Source organism: Cynocephalus volans, chromosome 11 (assembly GCF_027409185.1).
Source record: "Cynocephalus volans isolate mCynVol1 chromosome 11, mCynVol1.pri, whole genome shotgun sequence".
Classification (NCBI taxonomy): domain Eukaryota; kingdom Metazoa; phylum Chordata; class Mammalia; order Dermoptera; family Cynocephalidae; genus Cynocephalus; species Cynocephalus volans.
Genome location: NC_084470.1, coordinates 62,766,343 through 62,792,920, shown reverse-complemented (window position 1 = coordinate 62,792,920; position 26,578 = coordinate 62,766,343). Strand labels below are relative to the sequence as shown.

The following is a 26,578-nucleotide window of genomic DNA, read 5'->3' as shown; positions in this document are numbered from 1 at the left end:
TCCGCCGGAGCGCGGGTGGAGGGGGGCGGGGAGAGCTGCCGGCCGCCCCGCTCCGCCGGGCCCAGCAGGAAGGAGGGCGCGAGCGGGTGAAGGCGGGTGGCGCGAGCGGAAAAAGCGCCCAAGCGGGGGTGCGAAAAGAAGGAAAGAAAGAAAGAAAACGAGGGCGAGAGAGGGAAAAGCGAACGATCGAGCGAGCGCGCGCGCGAAAACTCCCGGCAGGTAAAAAAGCGGGGCCGCCGGCTGGGCCTTCCCGCGCGGCGGCCTGAAGGGGCGGCGGCGGCGCTGGGGCGGAAGATCGCGGGGTGCCCTCCTCGAAGCGGCCGCGCAACTTTGCCAAGGAAAAACCGCCGGGAGCCGACGGGCGGCGGGTGCGCGGGCTGAGGCGCCAACGGGCGGCGGCGGCGCATTGGGGGCGGGGGGAGCGCGGCGTCCGCGCGCGGCCTTGCGCGGCCCCGCGCGCCGGCCGGCCGGGCTGCAGGGGCGCGCCTGGGCTCCTCGGCTCGGTGGTGTGCGGCGGCGGCCGTCAGCCCCAGGCGGGCAGTGCGGCGCGCGTCAGCCCGAGGGAGGCGTGAAAGGAAAGTGACCGGGTGGCGGCGGCGGGCGCCTAAGTTCCCCGGCGCGCTGGGCCCACCGCGCGCCCCTCCCCGCGCGCGCCCCGCGCTCCCTCCCGCCGAGCCCCCGCGGACCCGCCCCCCGGGCTCGCTCCGGGCGGGGCGCGAACCCGCAGCAGGGGCTGGGCGCGCCGCCCGCGCGGCCGGTCGGAACTTCGGAGGGCAGAGGCGGCCGCGGGCGGGTGCGGAGCGTCTAGCGGCCGCCGCAACCGGTTGCTTCGGGCCGCCGTTGTGAAGGGAGCGGGCCTCCCCGGCGCTGCAGCTCGCCGGGAACCACCGCCCGACCCTGCGGACCTGGTCAGGCTGCCGACCTGCCACTCGGGAGGTCCGTGACCGTTTCGATTTCTGTTCTTAAAGTCTGGTTTTGGACGCTGAAAAGAAGGCTGTTGGGAGGCGAGCAGAGTGTCTTGGGAAGCAAGGCCTGCTCTGTGCGGAGCAGAAGCGCCTTGTGAGCATAGAAATAAATTCCCGCGGAAAGGATGTATGTTAAGTTTTCCCCAAGATGTCAGCTGTTCACGTGGGGTCTAAAACTAAGCCGTCAAGCACGGGTCACCTACAGATCTGTTACGCTAAAGGAGTGGGGTGGGAGGCTCGGGTCAGAAGACGGGCTTTTATTGGGTGGAGATTGTCCCCAGCACTCAAAGCAGTGCTGGTTAATGGCCCCAAGTGATGTTTTGTGAGTCCTACTTAGCAGTGATCTGTTTTTGAGAACCAAGTAACCATCAAAGAGATTTGAAAGGAAGTAAGATGGATTTTGTCAATCCCTGCGTATATCTCCTCTTGAACCTCATTTTTTAGATGTCACATTTAACTTCATCGCATCTGGAGTAAAACGCCTGAACATGTAATCGTTAATTTGCCAGCTGTGTTGAGAGGATGAAGGAAGATGAGTGTGTCTTCATGCATACACTTTGGGGCCTGTTAACTGTTTTTTTTTTTTAAGGCATTTGTTGACTCTTTCTAGGCCACAGGTAGATTGAGTTCAGATTTGTTTGCAGTGTCAGAAAAGTAACGGCCAGGTGGAAACGGGAGTGGCGTAAGATCAGGAAACTTGTTACTGCCGTTTTCTTGGACTGGTGCCTTATGTTAGGAACTTCTCTTACCCTTTTTAGATTTGATTTTCCTTATTTGCAAAATTAGGATAAATAGATCATCTTTCTGCGTGCTTTCAGTTCTGAAATTCGGCAACTTTGTAAAATGAAGGATTTTTAAAAGTATGTTTAGAAAGATTCTACATAAAAGTGCTCACAATGGGTGCATCTTTATTAAAATACACTTGGAAAAAAACATCTTGGTGGCTATATCCAGAATGATTTTATATAATTTATTTGAACAAAGACATTTAAGAATGTATTTCAATGTGCTTAAAAACTATATACATGTTGTTTACTTAGGTATAACTTACAGTCAGATCTTAAGAATACAATTCAGTGTATTTTTGCATAGGTATATGCCCTGATAACCACACTCACATCAAGATATAGAATATTTTCAGGTCCCCAAAGGACTCCCTTTCCAAAGGAATCTCTCCCATTCAGTAAACCCTACCTTCCTCCCCAAGGCAACCATTATTCTTTTTTTTTTTTTTTCATAATAGTTCTTTTTTTTTTTTTTTTAATTTTATTTTGTCGATATACAATGTGGTTGATTATTGTGGCCCATTACCGAAACCTCCCTCCCTCCTCCCTCTCCCCCCTCCCACCCAACCAGTGTCCTTTCTGTATTCTTGTCGTGTCAACTTCAAGGAATTGTAATTATTATGTCTTCTTCTCCCCCGCCCCGTTAGTTTTTTTTTTTTGGCAACCACTATTCTGACTTCTATCACCTCAGATGAGTTTTGCCTCTAAATAAGGCCCTTTTGAGGGTGAAAGGAGGCTATATTAATAATTAAACTGAAGGACAGCATATATGTAAACTTCGAGTTATGCTCATTTTAGTCATGATCCTGTGTTTTTGTTATTTAGAATAACTTAAACCTAAAATTCTGACCAAGAGACTTTGTAGTCAGAAGGTCACTTTTTAGCTGAGGCAGTACTTTGCAGGTTTCAATCTGTGGTTCCTGGGAATCTTTATGTTCACAGGTGGGGTATTAACCTACTACTTCCCATTTTTAGAATACAGGTATACTGGTAGACAGTAGGTTTGAAGGATGAAACATGAACTTTTCCAACAAGTCAGAGTTTAAGGTGTCAGTAGATGAATCAGTTCCTTAAAGCCTAGAATTTGTTGAGAAAATTGAATGAAAATTGATTTTTTAAAGTTCAGGTAATTAAGAATGTGGGTATAAAGCTTTAAGGACCTTTAAAATGATAGCAGTTAACTTGATTTATATATGCAGAATATTCCTGGTTTATCAAATTATTAAATTCAACAATGAAAGCAGAAACAAAAGGTAACTAAAAATTATGTCAGGTGCTTTTTTTTTTTTTTTTTTTTAAATCTCAACATGATTAAGATAGCTTTTTGTGTTAGACCTCTATTTAGAAGGTGGGCTTTAAAAAATATTCTCCAGTGAAGTAAGTACTCCAACAATTTGCTTATCCTTCCCAAATGTTTTTTAATATATCCTTGTGCCCTTTCTTGTTTCTGCTACTCAAAGAGAGGAGTTAGATGTTGTAAGTGAATTCTTATTCTTATTTCGTTCTTAACAAAGGCCAGTATTTTTTATTGCAAGGATATCTGTGATAAAAGTTAGGAACATTCTAAGGCCTGTGATGGGCAAGTATGGGGAATGGTCCATAAAGTTCAAAGGTTTTCTTTTGTTAAATGATTTTACTGAATAATTCTTTCTGTGTCTAACTTAGCCAGCCAATTGACTGGCCAGCAACTAAACTGGATTTGGTCACTCCACCTGAGAAGCCTAATAAGCCAAGAGAGGCTACTACTGATTTATTGGTTTTTGCGTGGCTCTTTAGGTTTCTAGGCTTTTGTGTTATCAGATTACTTAATATAAAATGTATTAAATTTTTAAGAGATGCAGCTAAAGAGAGACAAAATGAGAAGCAGAAATTTCACATGAAAGGGAATTTCCTCTTTTTGGTTTTTGTTTCTTTGTAAATGCTGATTTTCCTTTAAAAAATGCTTTGCCTATCTATATAATCTTACTGCTTCTGTAGGGTACTTTTGCTTTCATTGATAACGAGACTGGGCTTAGCTGTAGAATGGTGGTGTAGCAGCAAATATCATTTGACTTTGAAACTGCAGAAAAGGTGAACTGTCCAAACTGGTTTTTATTATGATTTCATGTTATGTTCACATTAAATTATTAAATACAGTAGAAAAAAAGCAGAAGACCCTTATTTAGACAGGTATTTTGAATGCTCAATATTTTTTATATTAAAAATTTTCTATCTTATAATTTCCCATAACTTTAGTTACTGGAATTATTAGGCTGATAACCAATATTTCAGAAAAATTAAATTAGAATAAAAGAACATGTAATTAGTAAATGGTCCAGCCTTGTTATGGCAGGGTATTTTTCTTTCAGTAAATAGCATTTGCTATCTAACTGGGGTGTTTTATATTTGAAAACAATATTTCTCTATATACATAGTTGTTAAATTGGATGAAAGTCTCTGGGGATTTGAGTTACCTGGAAGATTGTGAACCATTAGTCTTTGGGGAGTGGGATTTTGATAGGACTTGGTACCATTCTTCAAGTGATACTAGCCCCACTGGAAGAGGATTTAAAATTCAAAGGATGTGGTCAGGTTGTTGCAAATTCATGTTTAAACTTTTCAAGAGGGAGAGGAAAGATAAGAACAAAGACAAGTTATTAATAGAAAAATTATATGACTTCACTACAGAAGTTTTTTAAAAGTTTGATTGTAAACCTTTTCCTATATCTCAGAGGCGCCTGAAGATTTGTATGTAATTGTACTTTCTAGTCTCTTTTATTCAAGTGGATGTTTATAAACTTTCTCAGCACTCTTTGTCTTTAGATGATCACTCAAGGACTTTATTTAAAAACAAAAAAATATAGTCTATATATTGTGTTAAATGAGGTAAGTCTCTGTTGAACTTTGTGGTTAGATAATTGAATAATTTCAGTGAGCCAAGAACTTCACTATGCAGAGAGAGGCTGTGAGTTGGCATTTCTAGCATGATATACAGTGTTACATGCATTGGTTCATTTCTGATGTTTCTGCTTAGTCTAGAGACAGGTTAGTTACTAAACTGATTTGGGGCAAATAGGAAAGTTTCAAGTATCTGCTTTGTTTTGGAAAGTTCGGTCTGGTCTGATATGGTATTTGGAGGGGTCTTAAGATTAGAGTTGGAAGGTGGCTTGTTGGCAGTTGAAAGTGTGGGACAGTCATGTATTTGGAATGACATGAGATGAGCTGAGAAATTTAGCAATTATTAAAATGCGTCAAGAGTTTTTCTTGCTGATACTCAGTTTAAAGTGTTGACCAACAAGTATATGATTTGAATTCTAAATCTTTTTCTTTTTCTTTTTCTGTTTCTTTTTTAAAAGATGACTGGTAAGTGGATCTTAACCCTTGACTTGGTGTTGTCAGCACCACGCTCTCCCAAGTGAGCCAACCGGCCATCCCTATATAGGGATCCGAACCAGCGGCCTTGGTGTTATCAGCACCGCACTCTCCCAAGTGAGCTAAGGGCCTGCCCTGGATTCTAAATCATTTTTTATACCCTGAAGGGTTCTAAATATTTTAATTGTACATGATTATGAGGTACAATGTGATACTTTGATACATGTATATGTTGTGTAGTGATCAAATCAGGTGATTAGCATATACCTCATCTTAAACATTTATCATTTCTTTGTGATGAGAACATTCAAAAACATCTCTTCTAGATATTTTGAAATAAACCACACAATATTGTTAACTCTAGTCATTCTACTCTGCAATTGAACATCAAAACTTATTATTCCAATCTAACTGTGGCCTTGTACCCATTTCTCTCACCATCACCCCCATCCTGCCTACCCTCCCCAACCTCTGGTAACCACTTTTCTACTCTCTACTTTTATAAGAACAGTTTTTTAGATTCCACATATAAGTGAGATCATAAAATATTTGCCTTTCTGTGCCTTGCTTATTTTACTTAACGTAATAGCCAACAGATATATGAGTATGAAAAAATATTCACCATCACTAAGCATCAGGGAAATGCAAATCGAAACTACAATGAGATGTCACCTCACACCAATCAGAATGGCTACTATCAAAAAATCAAAAAATAAGTGTTGGTGTGGATGTGGAGAAAAGGGAAACCTTACACTCTACTGGTGGGAATGTAAATTAGTATAGCTATTATGAAAAAAGTATGGAGGTTCCTCAAAAACTTAAAATAAAACTACCATATTATCCAGCAATCCCACTACTGGGTATATGTCCAAGGAAATCAATATGCTGAAGAGATATCCGCACTCCTGTATTTAGAGCAGCACTATTCACAGTAGCCAAAATATGAAATCAACCTAAATGTACATCAGTGACTGAATGGATAAAGAAAATGTGGTATATATACACAATGGAATACCATTCAGCCATAAAGAGAATGAAATTCTGTAATTTGTGGCAACATGGATGAACCTGAAGAGTTTTTAAAAAGTATTTGAGGTGGCTACTATGGAATATTTGCTCAGTGGTAAGGCTGTCTGTGAGTTGCCACTGGTTTTTCATCTCTGTTTATGTTAATTTGCTTCCCAGGCAAGAGGGCTTTCCTGTCTCTGAGTTTTTGCTGATGTATTTCTTATGGATCAGTTCCTTTAAAACATGCTTTTCCCATGTTAAAAATAGTAGATGGCAATTTGGAATTATTTTAAGATAACATTTTGGCTCATTTTTACGCATGTCATTATAAAATAACCTTCTTGGAGTGGTTAGATGATGATCACAAAGATGTGCTTAACATAGCACTGGTCTAGAACATGTTAAATAACAATTAATAATTTTTATTATTTTTAAGCACTTTAATTTTTTTAGTTGTGGTAAAATATGTATAACATGAACTTTTACTATTTTAACCATTTTGAAGTGTATAGTTCGGTGCCATTAAGTACATTCACATTGTTGTGCAGGCATCACTGCCATCCATCTCCAGAACTTTATTCATCTTCCCTAACTGAAACTCCATAGCCATGAAACAATAACTCCCCATCTCCCTTCTCCCAGCCCCTGGCAATCCTCATTCTACTTTCTGTCTCTATGAATTTGACTATGCTAAAGTACCTCATATAAGTGTATCATACAGTATTTGTTTTTTTATTACTGTTTTACTTCACTTAGCATAATGTCTTTAAGGTTTAATCTATGTTGTAGCATGTATCAGAATTTCTTTTTGAGGAAGTGAATTTTTTGAAAGACTTCCACAGCAGGTAAAATACAGGTCACAGTATCCTGTATGCTAAGATTTGTCTACCTCCCTTGGAATATTTCTGTAGGTGCCCGGCAGAGCCATGGGAGCCAGGTACCTTTTCCTTAGATGCAGTTCGGACACACTTGATTATTAGAACAAAAGAGAGAGATAGAAGCAGAAGGTTACAACAGGGTGGAAGTCCGGGAAAGTATAACAGCCAAGGCTGCTACAGTCTGGGGTCTCATTGGGTAGGCATAGGGCCTTGTGGGTCTTATGATACCATCTTACTGTGTAATCACAGTATTTGGCCCGAGTCAAAACATGCTATCTGGAACAGTTAACCAAGAAAGTTTGTGTGTTTAAAGTTGTACATAAGGCTTCAGCTGTCTGAAAGGCATGATAATTCAATGACTCATTCTCCAGCTATTCCGGTTAGTTGAGGTTTTGCCACATTTCACTCTTATTTCTGTATTAATATAAAACTAGTAAGTATTTAAAGAGGCTCAATTGCTTACAAAATAATGATACCACATAAGTAATTCTGTGTATTTTAGACTTATTATATTACTTTAATTCTGTATTTGTGAAATACAGATATCCGGTCATAGATAGAAAGCTGGTTTGACAGAATTAAGGATTGTAGAAGAGTTGAACAGCTGTGCACTTTCAGAATGGCTAAAGAGGTGCAGATTTTTATTTTTCTTTTTAATTGTTTTCTTTATTGACTATTTTTTGTGGGTGTATTAGTGTAGTAAACATGGGATGAGTTTTCTGAATACTGTTTGTTACTGGGGGAGGGCAGGCCCTTTAGAGCATCTCTTAGTCATCCTCCTCCCTTCATGCCAAGACTACTTTTGACTACCTTTCTTGAAACCTTTGAAGAAATGACAGTGAATTTGTCTACCTTTGTCTCATGAAGCCTGATTTTATTGTGCCTTAAGTTACTGTTCAATTTCTAAGAAAATGAGAATGGTTAGTTTTTCTTAGAGTTAGTATGGGTTTTCTTGAAGTATCAGTTTCTTTGGCAAGATGTTTGTTATCTACTAGGCAGTATAAAGGAACTCTCTTATACCATTTTATCCCTGTTGTGTATCATTGATACTTCAGAATTGTCAGTTAAATATTTTGAAAAGTCCAGTTTATATACCAGAGTTGAGGTAGAGGGCCAGTTAGCTCACTCGGTTAGAGTGTGGTGCTGATAACACCAGGGTCAAGGGTTTGGATCTCCATAGCGGACAGCTGTCAAAAAAACCACATAGTTTGTATACCAGAGTCAGTTTGTTAACATTTAAAATGCTAATTGGAATTTCTAAGTAAATTGTTATAAGGCACATACTCTTCTTTTTTTAAAAAAATTAATAAATAGGTGTTCTTTCCAAGAATATGGTATCCTTTTGATTGGTTTTCATTTTTATCATTGAGCAAAATGTGCGGGATTAGGTGGTCTAGTTAAAGCTAGAAATTTGAGAAACTTTGTGTGTGTTACTACTATAATTGTTTATGATATATTAAAACGTCTGCACCCCTTGACCTCTTCATGTAAAGTTTATTATTTTTATTTTATTTCCCTTTTAAAGTTGGTTTTCTAGCCCTCAATCATGAGTTATATTTGCACTTAAAATATACATAATTTTTATTATCATTAATACAAGTAATGCTATATGCAAATTGGGAAATAGATTTGCTCCCAGGCATTATCTGTACCTAGTTTTCCTGTAAGTACACATAGGGGCTCCTAGGTGAACTGAGAAAAGCTTTAAATGATTCTTTTTGATGCCAGGCCCCATTACCAGTAATGGCTGTGACAAGGGAAGCAGAGGTCTGGAGTGGACTCTATGGCCACCCCCTCTAAGGAGGAGACTCCCTTCTCTGCAGCAAGTGCTTGAGGAGGGCTCCTTGATTCCTACAGCCAGACCCAGAGCCTTAAGATACTTCAGGCTCTGAAGACACTGTTCCCCATCTCTCTCCCATAACCATTGACTTTTTCTACAGTTTTGGCTTTCTGTTAACTTTGTCTGAAAGGTGCCCTTTCCAGAACAGTCTACCAGTGAAATCTTAGGTTCTGGAATGGTATTCTTTTTCCACGGCTTTCTTGAGAGGCTTCCCTATTCTTCCTGTGCCTCATCTTTGACGTCATTGTGACCTCCTTTTTCTCCCAGAGTTCTAGCCCCTTCAGGCCTGGAGCCACTATCTAATCCTTCAGTCGCTCCCTACTCTTTACTCTTTCCCCCTTCCCCTTTTGTGGCCTCTGCTCTGTAAACTACCTGCAACCATCCAGCCTGTGCCTTGTTCTGCTCTTGGATGTAGACTTCCTGAATTCAGGGTTTCCTCAATGGCTCCAGATGGCCCTGTCTGGAGGCAGACACTTCTTTCTTTGCCTTCTGTGACCTTTTCAGACCATTCCTTGTTTCTCTCTTTGTCTCTCTCAATGCAGTCATCCATGTATAGACTTTGCCTAGCCCCTGTTGCCCTCTGAAACTTTTTGCTGAGCTTCAGAAGGTCTATATATCCTCTGTTGGATGCCACACTGGCAACTCAGAATCCATAGGTCCACATTGGAATCCCTCATTCTACCCTAAAGCCACTAATCCTCTAGTAGGCTTACCAGCCTGTGTCTCTTTCTTTACAATCCTCCTCAGTGATGGTGTTTATTTTGTCCACCAGCAGTTTTCATGCGGAACTCAGGGTCTTTTTTTTTTTTTTTTTTTTTTTTGCGGCTGGCTGGTACTGGGGTTCAAACCCTTGATCTTGGTGTTATAACACCACACTCTAACCAAAGGGTCTTATTCTTGAGTTACCAACCTCTGACTTGAGAATGTGCAGTTCTGACTCCTTGTTTTTTAACATTTTTAAAGCTATGGAACCCTTTGTTGAAATGAAATCTTTCTAGGAAGCCCCATATGTAAAATAAGACTAGAGTTCTCCCGGTGGAAGAGGGGGTGAAGGGCCAGCATCCTGTGCTGTTGGCTAGGCGTCCTCCTGCTGCCCTCTTCTCCTGGAGGCAGGGCTGGTTACTGGCTATTGGGACAGCTCCCTGGACTTGCTGTCAGTACTGCTCTGAGGGCATGCTGCATGTTTGAAAACCACCTTATCTGTTCTGCATCCCACTTTTTTCCCATTGGTTTTCCTTTGCAAATTTTTATTTTGATCGTGACTGATAAATATGAAATTAGTGCCAGTGATGAATCTCGCTGAGGAAGAGGAAAGCCACTTTGGATAGTGAAACTAGGGATTAAAAAGAGCCAGCTCCATTAAATGCTGAAACATTCAAAATGCGGAAGGACTCCTCTCAAAATTTACATCTCTATTGACTCTACCTTTCTCTTTAAAGTTGCATTTCTCCAACATGAACATTCAAGATAAACTTAATTTTTTTTATTTACCTGTATAGCATGTTTATTCAACCCATCACATAACTAAAATGTTACATGCTTATGTTTGCAGTGAAAAATATAAACCTTGTTCTGTTGCCTCCAAATGGTCCCCCTCTTCTCTAATCTATCCCACACACTGTGGCCAAATAGAGCCTTCTAAACAAATTTGATTTTATCACATAAAAATTCCACAATGGGCAGAGTAAAGTCCAGATTCCTCAGGAAGGCATACAGAACCCTCAAAGAGCTCATGCCTAGTCCACTTGTCCAACTCACCTCCCTCTTGCATGGCCCCTACACTCCAGTCTCACCAAAACCTACTCTTCTGGACATCCTTTCTTACTAGATGCTCCCTGTGCCTAGAGTGTTTTTCCATGATGGCAGTGCTCTCACAATGTCAGTCTTGCATGTACCACTTTCACAATTTTTGCTATATTTGATTACCACAATTATCCTTTAATATTGTTAAAGTAAACTTTTAAAAATTGACTTTTTAACTTAAATTTTATAAAGTATTATTACATTTTAAAAATAATTATAATCAAATGCAAGTAATAATAAATCTAACCAGTTTGTTAAAATACAAGAGGACTTCAAAAAGTTCATGGAAAATGGAATTAAGAGATAAAAATATAAAACATAAACTGTATCTCAACATAAGCTCCATCAAGTTCAAGACACTTTTGTAAGTTATGATACCAGTTAGTCCGCCTCGAAAGAACTGAGGGTCTTGTGAATTAACCATCAGTGCAATCTTTTTTACATCATTAACTGAAGAAAAATGGGTGCCCTTCAAAGATTTTTTAAGGTTATGAAACAAAAAGAAGTCAGAAGGAGCCAAATCAGGACTGTAAGGTGGATGCCTAGTGATTTCCCATCAAAATTCTTGCAAAATTGCCCTTGTTTGTAGAGAAGAATGAGTAGGAGCATGATTGTAGTGGAGAAGGACTCTCTGGTGAAGCTTTCCTGGGTGTTTTTCCAGTAAAGGTTAGACTAACTTTCTCGAAACACTCTTATAATAAGCAGATGTGATTGTTCTTTGGCCCTCCAGAAAGTCGACAAGCAAACTGCCTTGAGCATCCCCCAAAATTGCTGCCACGACCTTTGCTTTTGCTTTGACTGGGCCACTTCCACTTCTTGGTATCTATGGCTTTGATTGTGCCTTGTCTTCAGGATCATCCTGGTAAAGCTGTTTCATCTCCTGTTATAGTTCTTTGAAGAAATACTGCAGGATCTTTATCCCATTTGTTTAAAGTTTCTGTTGAAAGCTGTGCTGTTGTCTGCAGCTGATCTGGGCACAGCAGTTTTGGCACCCATTGAGTAGAAAGTCTGTTTTACTTTAATTTTTCAGTCAGAATTGTGTAAGCCGAACCAATTGAGATGTCTTTGGTGTTGCTATTGTTTATGCTGTTAATTGTTGGTCCTCTCCAACTAGGGGATGGATAAGATTAATTTTTTCCTTGCAAATTGATGTAGATGGTCTGCTGCTGTGGGCTTCATCTTCAACATCATCTTGTCCCTTCTTAAAATGAATTATCCGTTTATAAACTGCTGTTTTCTTTGGGGCATCGTACCCATGAACTTTTCGTAAAGCGTCAGTAATGTCACCATTCTTCCACCCAAGCTTCACCATAAATTTGATGTTTTTTCTTGCTTCAATTTTAGTAGAGTTCATGTTGCTCTGATAGGGGCTCTTTTCAAATTGACGTCTTGTCCTTCTGAGTGCCTCAAACGAGAGCCTGTTCAGAAATGTTATAACAAGTTAGTATGAGTTTATTTTGGTGCAAAAAAATTTTGCAGTCCATACATAGTTTTTTCATAATACGTATTTTCCATGAACTTTTTGAAGGCCCCTAATACACTCCTTCAGTAAGGTTGTCACAAAAACCTTTTGTACTTAAAACTTTTAAAAAATATGTACCTGGTAATAGGTGATGTTAAGGATTTTTTTTTTAAGGTGTGATAATGGCATTGTAGTTATATGGGAGAATGTGTTTATTCTTGAGAGATGCAGGCCAAAGAGTTTAGAGGTGAGGTCTTCAACACTTTCAAATGGCTCATAAAATATGTGTTTGTATACATGTGTACATGTATATATAGAGAGATAAAATTGGAAAAATTTTAATTTTTGAATCTAAGTAGAGAGAATTTTTTCAAAGTCTTTCAAAATTTAGATAAAAGCTTTCAGTGTAGGGAATAAAAATGGCCGCAAAAAAAGTTAATATTAAAAAAAGTTTTTAACCCCAATTCACAATGGGTGTAACACACATATACACACTCACACTGAATAGAGCATAGGCTTGCTTGTTTAAATGACATGTAGACTACCACCTATTTTAGTCTTTTGCAAAAACCAAATTATTGAAGTTCTTAATAGAGCCTTGTTTTAAGAAGCAGTACCTGAAGTCACAGTTGCAAGTTTTATATATTAACTCTTTTTCCTCTTCATTTAACCTTAATAAATTTACATAAATACTCTAAAAGGAAGAGCCTTTAGTAGCCCCTAAGTTTTCTCTTATCTTATTAGTGGCTTGGGTGTAGCACTTTGGGGAATGCCCCACTGAGGAAATCCCTGCTTGTCCTGTAAGACCCAGGGCTTCTATAAAGTCTTCCTTTCTGGACTCCCTCAGGCCAGATTAACCACCCTTTGCCCTGAGTGCCCCCAGCATTCTACATATTCCACTCTTAGAAATATTGCAGTTGTAATTATTTGTTCAGTGTTTCTTATCTCTACTAGGTTGTGAGCTCAAGGTTGGAGGCCCAGTTTTATGCCTCATCAGTACCTTGCACACAGTCTAGCACAGAGCAGATATTAGATAAGTTATAGCTGGATGAAAGCACAGAAGCAGTACTGTAGCACCAGCATTTATCGTTATTTCTACTTGAAAATGTATTATAGTCTAAACAAGAAATGGTCATTATTTAATCAGATCCCATCTTATCATTCCCAGGGGTATTAGAGCCTGCCAGTGGTTTTTCATAGTAGTTAGAATGAAATCCAAATTCCTAGTGTGGCCTACAGTGCCCTTTGTGAATTGTTCCCTGCCCACTTCTACCACTTTCTACCTGCTTTCCCACACTCTGCCACATGGGTTTTCTGTCTCTCCCATGTATACACACGCTAAGTTTGTTACACTTAGTTCCTTTGCATTGTGAAGGGTTTAGATCAGTGATGAAGCCTTCCCTAAACATCCTTACCTCTACTCCCCAGGCACTACTTTCTCACCAATGTTGGTTTTCTTTGTGGCACTTGTCATATGTGAAATATTCTTATTTTTAGCTCATTTTAATAATTCAGTTTTAATTATAAAATGCTTTAAAGCCACACTGTAGAGAATATTAAAATGTGTGCCTATATCAAGGATGTTTTTCCTTATTGTGCCTTGTAGGAGAAATAGACAATACACTAATACATTGTTCTTTGTATTTACTGTTAAAAACTCTGTGAAGGCAGGAACTGTGTCTGCCTTTAATCACTATAGCATCCCTGGTATTGAAAACAGTGCCTGGCAAATATTACATATATTACATATATGTTAAGTGGAGGTATGAATAAACAATTAACTTGTAAGGGATCTAAGAAATATATATTTTTTGTAACTCTGGAGACTTTTATACCGTGTTAAGTTCAGTTCTGAATGTTCAGATTTTTTTAAAAATGACAAGCCAGTATTATGTCATATTTTGAAGTATCTATTTTGATTAATGTTTTAGGTTAGCACAATTCCTTTCCTCAACTTCAGTTTTTAATCATATTAACGTATAACATTACTTTTTCCAAGATAACTGTGCATCATTAGATCTTCGACAAATGCATTTCCATTAGTAAAAATCAAATTGAAGGGCACTGGCTCCTGTCACTTGCTTTACTTTTCACGGTAGTACTGTAGTTAGGAAGAGGCAATCAGCAATCTAGCTCTAATGTGGGCGTGGGGTGGGGCAACTCCATTTCCTTTGCCCTAGTGTGACTGATGAGAGTCTGTTACTATTCGCTGATGCATGAGCTGCGGGTTGAGCTACAGAATCAAATGCAGTTGATCCACTTGCCTCCCACCATTGTCAGTTGAATCTGTGCTCTTCCTGTGGGAGTGCTGATGGTGGCTGTATGGGGATGAGGACTGGGGGTCCCTGAGACCAGGAGTTGGCATCTACAGAGGTGGAAGAGGGTCTGACAGGCTTAGGCTTAGCCTATCATCCTTCCCACCCGCTCTGTCCTGCTTGGAAATGGAGAAGTTTTGGAAAACTTGAATCTGTTGGAGGGGAAAACCCTTTAGTTTTTTACTGAACTGATTTTTGGCTGGGGTAAGTTTTGGAAATTTGGACTCTTCACTAATTTTAAAGTTCTTTGTTAGTTTAGAAACAAAATAATATTATGTAAAACTGTTTACTTATAAAAATATGACTAGCATTTCATATTAAAATATGAAATGTAACTGAACTAAAGTCGCAGGCTTAATAATATATTTGAATCTTTTAAACTTTGGTTACAAAGGAGCCTGACATTTAAGAGATTTTGCAACCTTGCTCAAGAAGCAAGTGGAATTTTTTTTATTTTTTATTTTTTTTAGCATTATGGCAAGAAATAGGAAGTTACTATAGTTTTAAAGGAGGAGAGTAGAAGGGACCCCTCCATATTCCCAATCCCTCCACCCATCCCTGTTTTACTGAATTCAAATTGTGCCATAAAGACTTTAGAAATAAAGATGAGATTGCTTTTTAACAGGCATTGCTTTTTCTTCTATTGCTTTATTTTTATCATAATTACAGACTTAAGTACTCTTTTGTAAATATTTTTCTAAAAGGGAAATTTATTTAATGTTAAATGTGTACATTAATAAAAAAGATCCCAAATCAATAATCACTTTTGCACCTTAAGAAACTAGAAAATGAAGAGCAAACTAAGCCCAGACCTAGCAAAGGAAGTAAATAATAAAAATTAGAGCATAGATAAAAGAAATAGAAAATAGAAAAAAAACAACAGAGAAAATCAATGAAACCAAAAGTTGACAGATCTTTACCTAGATGGACTAAGAAAAAAGAGAAGACTCAAATAACTAAAATCAGAAATGAAAGAGGAGTCATTACAACCAAATTTACAGAAGTCGAAAGGGTTATAAGAGAATATTATGAATAATTGTTGGTCAACAAATTACATCATCTAGTTGAAATGAATAAATTCCTAGAAACACACCATCCAGCAAGACTGAGTTATGAAAAAACAGAGAGCTTGAACAGAACTATAGCTAGTAAGATGAGTGATTATCATTTTTCAGATTGCTGATGCAGGACTCCCTTGATTCTTGCAGGACTGGTCATGTGGTGGTAAACGCTCATGGTTTTTGTTTGTCTGGAAAATACACTCTTTCTCTCTCATTACTGCAGGACAGCCTTACTGGGTATAATGTGCTTGGCTGGCAGTTTTTTTCTTTTAGTATTTTGAGTATATCATCCCGTTTTCTTTTGGCCTGTAGAATTTCTGTTGAGAAGTCTGCTGTTAGTCTGACAGGGGCTCCCTTATAGGTGACTTGATGCTTTTCTCCTGCTTCTTTTAACATTCTCTCTTTGTCTTTGAGCTTTGCCAGTTTGACTATAATGTGTCTTGGAGAAGATCTTTTTGGGTTGAATCTGTATGGGGATCATTGAGCCTCCTGGATCTGAAGGTCCGTGTCTCTCCCTGTACCTGGGAAGTTTTCTGTTATTTCATTGAATAGGTTTTTTATGCCTTCCCCTTTCTCCTCCCCTTCTGGAACACCCATGCTTCGAATGTTTGTGTGCTTAGATTTTTTTCATTTTTTAAAATTGTTTTTTCCTTTTTTTATCTGCCTGGGTTATTTTGTAAAGACTATCTTCAAGATCAGAAATTCTTCAGTTCTAGGCAGCCGGGAAACTTGTGGACCTTCCTCCTGCCATCTCTTAAGGGAGGACCGCTGCTGGTGGCTGGTCGTGGGGGTGACCGCCACTTTGCCCTCGGCAGGAGAGGCTGCCTCATTTACAGGCAACAGCTTTGAAGAATGGAGCAGGAAAAGAACTGTTTCTTAGCTGCAAAAACGAGTCTCTAAACAGGGAACACGGCGCCAGGGCTGCTGTGGATGCAGACAGGATCCCGGAGGCTGGGGCCGCGCTGAAGGCGGCCAGCTGCCCTATTCAGGATTCGAGGTTTCAGGCCGGCATAAAAGAATATTCCTGGGAGCGCCCGAGCCGCGCCGCGGGACCGAGCGAGCAGCCCGAGGCGGCGGCGGCCGAGAATGGAGAAGGCGACAAACCAGAGGCAGAGAGTGAGCGCCCGACCTGGCGCAGCCCTGTGAGTGACCCCTGGCCTGGCCCTAATCTGGGGGCTAACGCCCACCCGGCTTCCACCTGCATCACCAGGCCACTCACCGCCCCTGGGCTGCCTCCATTTTCCCAGGTGCTGGCAGCTCTGGCCCGGCTCGGCTCCTCACTGAGCCTTCCCACTTGCTTGCCCCGGTGTGGGGCTTCCCAGGGCCTGCGGGCCGGCCTCCCCTCCCACTCTCTCTGCGGTTCTCTGGCGGGGCTGGTGGCATGGGGCATCCCCGACCAGTGTTAGGAGGGCAAGGAAGTATGGGCGGGGCCAACTGTCACTCCACCACACCCTGGACTCCGGCCCCTGGTAAAGTTCCTGTTACTGGGAGGCAGATACCATCTCTGCGGCCACCAGTTCGGAAAAACGCCTAACCAATTTCTGGTTTGGAATAGTGTGGTAGGAGAGTTCCCAAGTCCTCTTGAACCTGCCGGAGAGCTGACTACAGGCGGGCGCTAGACTCGGTCCATGCCGGGGGGATACAAAGGTGAACAAGTCCCAAGAAAGATCGACACAGTGCTACAAAGGCACCCAGAGCGACCGGTCGTCTGTGCCTACCAGAAACCTGGTAGAATTCCTGGGCGAGGCGGTGCCGAGCAGGGTCTTGAAGGCCCAGCTGATAGACGAGGGTTGCAGAAGACATGTCCCAGCCCAGCCCAGTGCGCACAGAGTGGGGAGACGTGCAGCAAGGGAGGCGGAGACTCGACAGAAACCACACACCCTGTGGGGTTACCACTGCATGATCCAACAGCCGGGGCCAGAGCACATGGAAGAGGGTGAAGTCCTGCACGGGAAGTGAAAGCTCAACAGAGATCACACACCCTGTGGTACGTGATCCAGCGGCCCAGCAGAGTCCAAGCTGACCAGAAAGGTGGCTCCCCGGAGAGGCCCAAGACCTGAGGCAACCATACACACAAGGCACTAGAGGCCAACTGAGCAGTCACGGAGGTAGCCATACCAAATTGGCAACCACAGCAACATCTTAGTTAGCCAATAGTCTCAAACCGGTAGACTGTGAAACCCCCTGCCACAATGAATAAACATCAAAAAAAAGATACCTGAAATACAAAAAATCAAGAAAGTACACCACCAAAAGTTAATAAATCTCAAACTCTACATCCTATAGAACAAGAAGCCCTTGAAATGACTGACAAGGAATTTCGAGTGATAATTCTAAGGAAACTGAATGAGATACAAGAAAACTCAGCTAGACATCATGATGAAAAGAGGAAAAGTATACAGGATGTGAAAGAGGAAATGTACAAGGAAATCAATGTCCTGAAAAAAAATGTAGCAGAACTTGCTGAACTGAAGAAGTTATTCAGCGAAATAAAAAACACAACGGAGAGTTTAACCAGCAGGCTTGTCGAAGTCGAAGAGAGAACCTCTGAACTTGAAGATGGGCTGTTTGAAATAACACAAGCAGACAAAAAGAAAGAAAAAAGAATCAAAGACATTGAAGAAAATCTGAGAGAGATATCAGACAACCTTAAGCGCTCAAATATCCGAGTCATGGGTATTCCAGAAGGGGAGAAAAATGGAGATTCCATTGAAAACATATTCAACAAAACAGTGACAGAAAACTTCCCAGGTATAGGAAAAATCACAGATCTTCAGATCCAGGAAGCTCAACGATCTCCAAACGTATTCAACCCAAAAAGGCCTTCTCCAAGACATGTTATAGTCAAATTGGCAAAACTCAGAGACAAAGAGAGAATATTAAAAGCTGCAAGAGAGAAGTGTCAAATCACCTATAAGTGAGCCCCAATCAGGCTAACATCAGACTTTTCATCACAAACCCTAAAAGCTAGAAAGGAATGGGATGATATATTCAAAATACTAAAAGACAAAGATTGCCAGCCAAGAATACTCTACCATGCAAGGCTATCCTTCCGAAATGAAGGGCAAATAGTATATTTCTCAGACAAACAAAAACTGCGGGAGTTCACTACCACACAACCCCCTTACAAGAAATCCTCAAGGGAGTACTGGGTTTGGTTCCTGAAAAATAACTACCACTGCCATAAAAACCCAAGAAAAATCAAAACCCACTAGTATAATAAAAATGGCATTCATGAAGAAAAAACAATCAAACAAAAACGCTTTCTACTACCTAAGGAACCAACAAACACAGAAACCAAACAGTAAATCAGAAAGCAAGGAACAAAAGACACCTAAGACAACCAAACAACCAATAAAACGCTAGGAATAAATCAACACCTTTCAATAACAACTCTTAATATAAAAGGCTTAAATTCCCCAATCAAAAGACACAGACTGGCTGACTGGATCAAAAAGGAGGACCCAACTATATGCTGCCTACAAGAGACCCACCTCACCCATAAAGATTCACACAGACTAAGAGTGAAAGGATGGAAAAAGATTTACCATGCAAACAGAAAAGAAAAACGAGCTGGAGTAGCTATTCTTATATCTGACAAAATAGACTTTAAACTAAAAACCATAAAAAGAGACAATGAGGGACACTACTTAATGATAAAAGGACTGATCCATCAAGAAGACGTAACAATCATAAATATGTACGTACCCAATGTTGGAGCAGCCAGATTTATAAAACAAACTCTATTAGACCTAAAGAAGGAAATAGACACTAATACCATAATAGCAGGGGACCTGAACACCCCACTGTCAATATTGGACAGATCATCTAGGCAAAGAATCAGCAGAGAAACACAAGATCTAAACAATACTCTAGACCAATTGGAATTGGCAGATATCTACAGAACATTCCACCCAACAGCCTCAGAATATTCATTCTTCTCATCAGCACATGGATCATTCTCCAGGATAAATCACATATTAGGTCACAAATCAAGTCTCAATAAATTCAAAATAATTGGAATTATCCCATGTATCTTCTCAGGCCACAATGGATTAAAACTAGAAATTAATAACAAATGAAATTCTGGAAAGTATACAAATGCATGGAAATTAAACAGCATTCTACTTAATGACATATGGGTCCAAGAAGAAATCAAGCAGGAAATCAAAAAATTTATTGAAACTAATGAAAACAATGATACATCTTACCAAAACCTGTGGGATACTTCAAAAGCAGTATTAAGCGGGAAATTTATTGCATTAAATGCTCACTTCAGAAGAATGGAAAGATGGCAAGGGAACAACCTTACACTTCACCTTAAAGAACTAGAAAAACAAGAACAATCCAAACCTAAAGTTAGCAGACGGAAAGAAATCATTAAGATCAGAGCAGACTGAATGAAATTGAAACCCAAAAAACAATTCAAAAGATCAATGAATCAAAAAGTTGGTTTTTTGAAAAGATAAATAAAATTGACAAACCATTAGCATGGCTACAAAAAAAAGAAGAGAGAAGACTCAAATAACAAAAATTAGAAATGAAAAAGGCAATATTACAACTGATTCATCTGAAATACAAGGAATCATTCGAGACTACTATAAACAACTATACACCAACAAATTTGAAAATCTGGAGGAAATGGATAAATTTCTGGACACACACAAGCTCCCAAATCTGAACCATGAAGACGTAGAAAATTTGAACAGACCAATAACAATAAAGGAGATTGAAGCTGTTATCAGAAGGCTCCCAACAAAGAAAAGTCCAGGACCAGATGGATTCACAGCAGAATTTTACCAAACATTCAAAGAGGAATTGACACCGATTCTTTACAAATTATTCCAAAAGATTGAAACAGACGCAAATCTCCCAAACTCATTCTATGAAGCAAACATCATCCTGATACCAAAACCAGGTAAAGATATAACCAAAAAAGAAAACTACAGGCCGATATCCTTGACGAATATTGATGCAAAAATCCTCACTAAAATACTAGCAAACAGAATACAGCAACACATACGTAAAATTATTCATGACGATCAAGTGGGATTCATCCCAGGGATGCAAGGTTGGTTCAACATACGTAAATCAATAAATGTAATACACCATATTAATAAACTCAAACACAAGGACCATATGATCATCTCTATAGATGCTGATAAAGCATTTGATAAAGTTCAGCACTCATTCATGCCAAAGACCCTCTATAAGTTAGGTATAGAGGGAAAGTATCTCAACATAATTAAAGCCATATATGCCAAACCCACTGCCAATATCATCCTGAATGGGGAAAAGCTGAAAGCTTTTCCTTTAAGAACAGGAACTAGACAAGGATGCTCACTCTCACCACTCCTATTCAACATAGTGTTGGAAGTACTAGCCAGAGCAATCAGAGAAGAGAAGGAAATAAAGGGCATCCAGATTGGAAAAGATGAAGTCAAACTGTCCCTGTTTGCAGATGACATGATCCTATATATCGAACAGCCTAAAACCTCTACAAAAAAACTCTTGGAGTTGATAAATGATTTCAGCACAGTAGCAGGATACAAAATCAACACATGAAAATCAGTAGCATTTCTTTTCTCCAATAGTGAACATGCAGAATGAGAAATCAAGAAAGCCTGCCCATTTACAATAGCCACCACAAAAATAAAATACTTAGGAATTGAGTTAACCAAGGAGGTGAAAAATCTCTATAATGAGAAATACAAACCACTGCTGAGAGAAATTAGAGAGGATATAAGAAGATGGAAAGATATCCCATGCTCTTGGATTGGAAGAATCAACATAGTGAAAATGTCCATGCTACCCAAAGTGATGTACAAATTCAATGCAATCCCCATCAAAATTCCAAAGACATTTTTCTCAGAAATGGAAAAAACTATCCAGACATTCATATGGAATAATAAAAGACCACGCATAGTCAAAGCAATGCTGAGCAAAAAAAATAAAGCTGGAGGCATAATACTACCTGACTTTAAGCTATACTACAAAGCTATAATAACCAAAACAGTATGGTACTGGCATAAAAACAGACACACTGACCAATGGAATAGAATAGAGAATCCAGAAATCAACCCACACACTTACTGCCATCTGATCTTTGACAAAGGCACCAAGCCTATTCACTGGGGAAGGGACTGCCTCTTCAGCAAGTGGTGCTGGGATAACTGGATATCGATATGCAGGAGAATGAAACTAGATCCATACCTCTCACCGTATACTAAAATCAACTCAAAATGGATTAAGGATTTAAATCAAAAGACACAATAACACTGAAACAATAAAACTTCTTTTTTTTTTTTTTTTTTTTTTTTAAAAGATGACCGGTAAGGGGATCTTAACCCTTGACTTGGTGTTGTGAGCACCGCGCTCAGCCAGTGAGCGAACCGGCCATCCGTATATGGGATCCGAACCCGGGGCCTTGGTGTTATCAGCACCGCACTCTCCCGAGTGAGCCACGGGCCGGCCCAACAATAAAACTTCTTAAAGAAAACATAGGAGAAACACTTCAGGAAATATGACTGGACACAGATTTCATGAATACAACCCCAAAAGCACGGGCAACCAAAGGAAAAATAAACAAATGGGATTATATCAAACTAAAAAGCTTCTGCACAGCAAAAGAAACAATTAACAGAGTTAAAAGACAACCAACAGAGTGGGAGAAAATATTTCCAAAATATACATCTGACAAAGGATTAATATCCAGAATATATAAGGAACTCAAACAACTTTACAAGAAAAAAACAAGCAACCCAATTAAAAAATGGGCAAAAGAGCTAAGTAGGCATTTCTCTAAGGAAGATATACAAATGGCCAACAGACATATGAAAAAATGGTCACCATCACTCAGCATCCGGGAAATGCAAATCAAAACCACACTGAGATACCATCTCACCCCAGTTAGGATGGCTAAAATCCAAAAGACTCTGAACGATAAATGCTGGCGAGGTTGCAGAGAAAATGGAACTCTCATACATTGTTGGTGGGACTGCAAAATGGTGCAGCCTCTATGGAAAATGGTATGGAGGTTCCTCAAACAATTGCAGATGGATCTACCATATGACCCAGCTATCCCACTGCTGGGAATATACCAGAGGAATGGAAATCATCAAGTCGAAGGTATACCTGTTCCCCAGTGTTCATTGCAGCACTCTTTACAATAGCCTAGAGTTGGAACCAGCCCAAATGTCCATCATCAGATGAGTGGATACGGAAAATGTGGTACATCTACACAATGGAATACTACTCAGCTATAAAAACAAATGAAATACTGCCATTTGCAACAACATGGATGGACCTTGAGAGAATTATATTAAGTGAAACGAGTCAGGCACAGAAAGAGAAATACCACATGTTCTCACTTATTGGTGGGAGCTAAAAATTAATATGTAAATTCACACACACACACACACACACAAAAAAAAAAAACCCTGGGGGGGGGGAAGAAGATATAACAACCACAATTACTTGAAGTTGATACGACAAGCAAACAGAAAGGACATTGTTGGGGGGGGGGGAGGGAGGAGGGAGGGAGGTTTTGGTGATGGGGAGCAATAATCAGCCACAATGTATATCGACAAAATAAAATTAAATATTTGTGCTAATAAGAAAAAAAAAAAGAAAGAAATTCTTCAGTTCTAGCCTACTGCTTAAGCTCTTGGTTATGTTTTTTATTTTGTTGAGTGAATTCAGTTCCATGAGTTCTGCTACATTCTTTATTAAGGTATTAATCTCTTTGTAAATTTCCTCCTTCATTTCCTGGATTGTTTTTCTCATTTCCTTATGTGGTCTGAGTCTTCTTGTATCTCAGTGAGTTTCCTTAAGTTTGTTGCTCAGAATTTCTTTTCAGTCATTTGAAGGGTTTCCTGCTCTAGTAGCGTATGGTATTTAAGAGTTATTGTATTCTTTTGGTGGTGCCATATCTTTGATTTTTGTATTTCTAGTATCTCTACATTGATGTCTGGTCATCTGGTAAAGCAGTTGCTTCTTTTATTACTCTGTGGTGGCTTTGGGTACTCTGGAGTGGGCTTTGAGGAGAGAAATGTCCTCTTCTTTTTCTGGTCTCCACTGGTGACTCTCTTTGTGTCACTGCAGTCAAGTGTCTGGTGGGTGCGGCTACTGCGTGGTGTCAAGCTCCTGGGTGTCTGTGGCTACTGTTGTGGTGGGAGGGAGGGTCAACTCTGTTGACTTGAGTCCGTGAATATGCAGCGTGGCAAGAATTACAGTATATCCTAAATGGGCCCCCAACATTTTTCCTTTACGTTATCTGCTGAGTTGAGTGCTTATTTGTGAGTCATGTGCTATTTTGATTTATGGTTTTGTGAATCTTCCCTTTGCAATTCGATAAAGTATTTTTATTGTTAATTTTAAAAATTAAAACGATTTTGGTAGAATGGTAGGAAAGAGACCAAAAAACTTAGTTCGTGTTAGCCTACTGGAAAATTTCGATGGGGTAATAGATTTTAGGAGAAATGAGGTGCACTTTTATTACTTTTCCTGTTTATTACTTTTCTATTTATACTGTTAAGCTAAGACATAAACATTACCTTGGCAATTTGCTGTTTCATGTAGTGATGTTTATAGTGCTAATATTTTGTTAGAAAATTAATTTTGCTTTAAGTAATTTAAAACTTTACACTTTCTCAAAAGTGGTTAATTGCATTTGGGGTTAGAACTTTTTCTAAAGGACTGTACGTACATCACCTATCCATCCTTCCATTTGGGGCAATCTTAGCCCTTCAAAACACAGCCCAACACCAAGAGCAAGCAAAACCAGGTTCTAGGTGCTGTCAATAATCATTATAAAGCTGCTTCACCAAAGCTGATTTATGGTTCTTAACTATTTTCCAACCTTCTGTAGATCAGACAGCATCAGCTGGGAGTAAGATGAAGAAATTGTTAGGGCTGGAGGCAGCAGTTAGCAAAGTCCAACATTACACCTGGGCTGGGCATAGTTCTTTTGAGAGGCCAGAGGTAGCAAGGAAAAGTTAAAGTGTGTTCAGAAGTCTCTGTTTTAAGAAGACCAGGAAGTAAAAATATATTTTAGAAATATTTCCATCACAGTATGAGTTTTGATGCTTGAAGAAGGACCAGGCTTCATTTATATTTGGGCTTTATTACCTTGGTCCAAAAATGAAGGGAATGGGACTCCCAGATTACTTCTAGTTCTAAATTTCTTCACTGGATCTCTAGAAAATTTACATATGATCATTTTCCTTTTGGAAATACAGCTAATTAGGTAATACTTTATCTCTAACTTGATCAGTTTAATAAAAACTGAATTTATGAATTCTTCTACATGAAGGTACCTCAAAAAGTTCATGGAAAAATAGAATTAAAAGTTGATATGAATTTTTCCATGAACGTTTTTAAATATCCTCTTATTTCTATACTGTTTCTTTAATATCTCTATAAAAACATTAAAAATTTCATAACCCTGGCATATTACACATTAGTTTTTCCCTATATTGATCATTGCAGAATGTTAATTTACAATTATTTATCTTTGGCTAAAGCCATGATATTCTCACCTGGTAGGAGTCCCATATAAATTTCTGTTGTGTAAATTCCAGCAAGATTCAGGGACCAGTCCCTGACTACTTAAGGATCACATAGGAGGTCAAATTATATTTAGAATTTGGTCAGCATCCTCACTGCCAACGCTTTGGTCCCAGCTATTATTCAGTCTCATTTGGAATATTGCAGGAGCCTCCTGTTTCCCCTACTTCTGCCCTTGCCCTCTATAGTCTACTGTTGACACAGAGGGACCCTTTTAACAAGTTAGACACTTGAAGTCACTCCTCTGCTCAGAATCTACTGCTGTAACTAAAGCCTTTATCATAGCCTACAAGGCTCCCCACCTCTCAGACATCCTCTCCATTATCTACCCCAGCCAAATAGGACTACTGCTATTCTCTGACATGCCAAGAGGGCTCCCTCCTTAGGGCCCTTGCACATATTGTTCCCTCTGCCTGGAGTGCTCTTCCTATAGATATGTGCATAGTAGTAGCTCCCTCACTTCCTTGAGATCTTTTCCCAAAGGTGCCCCTAGTGACTCTGTATTTCAGCCCACCTCCAACATTTCATATCCCTGCCCCTGCTTAATTTTTTCCCCCTTAACATTTATTATCTTACACACTATGTGTTTTACTTATTTATCCTCTCTCTCCTCCACTAGAATTTATTGTATCTCTCCTCCACTAGAATGTAAGCTCCTTGAGGACAAGGATTGTTGGCTGGGTTGTTTCCTTTTATACCTCCAGTACCTAGAACAGGGTCTGGCCTATAGTAGATGCTCAATAAAAATTTGTGTAATGACTGGATGAATAAATATCTTATACCATAGCTGCCTACCCTGGTATATAAATTCTGAATTTGATGGGCTACCAGTCAGTGTCTAATCAGGAAACCACTCCAGGTGCTTCAATCAAAAGGGGATGTAATTCTAGGAATTAGTTACAAAAGGAAGGGCTGGAGGAGCAAACGGGAGAAGGTACCTACAAACCCCCATTTTTCACTGATACTGCTGTAGTTCTCTGCCACCAAGCAGGAACCTGTACTCTTGCCCATGTTGCTGCCAGAACCTAATGGGAGCAGACCTGACAAGGGGGCTTGGAAATGTAGATTTCAGGCCTGGTGATTCAGGGGAGAATCTGGAAGGGTGAAGGGGCTAAGTACCAACGTACACTGTTTCAGCACAGGTGGTGTTTATTTAATTCATGTGTGGAGATAAACTTAGATGTAGAACAAATTAAACTGAGTAGTTTGGGCTGTGACACCAAATAGCATAGGGTAAGATCGTAAATCATGACTGAAACGTAAGAAAGCTAAGAATTAAATCCCAGCTTAGCTTAGTCACATCCATGTGTTAAACCACAAAACTAAACTCAGCCTCCAGAAATGGAACACGAAAGAAACATCTTCAGTGTGGCTATGATCTCTTAGTGTGATGAAGTAGTCATTTCCTTGAGTTCAGTAAGTCTGTGTTTGGGCCCAGTTGTGTCCCAGATTAGATTGCTGCCACCTAAAGGATCATATTGGCCTCTTCCGATTTGATTGAAGAGTCAGTACTCAGGGCCCTGCTGTCTTTAAAGGTTTAAGA

The 26,578-nt window shown here is 39.9% G+C and overlaps 1 protein-coding gene across 2 annotated transcripts in view; it reads left to right on the top strand.

Annotated features, from left to right (window-relative positions):
* SFMBT1 (Scm like with four mbt domains 1) overlaps positions 1 to 26,578 on the top strand; it is a 142,849-nt gene continuing 116,271 nt past the window's right edge. For both annotated transcript variants that reach the window (XM_063114064.1, XM_063114065.1), the window contains exon 1: positions 1 to 219. The gene's annotated coding sequence lies outside the window, so the exon portion shown is untranslated. The remainder of the gene's footprint in view (positions 220 to 26,578) is intronic.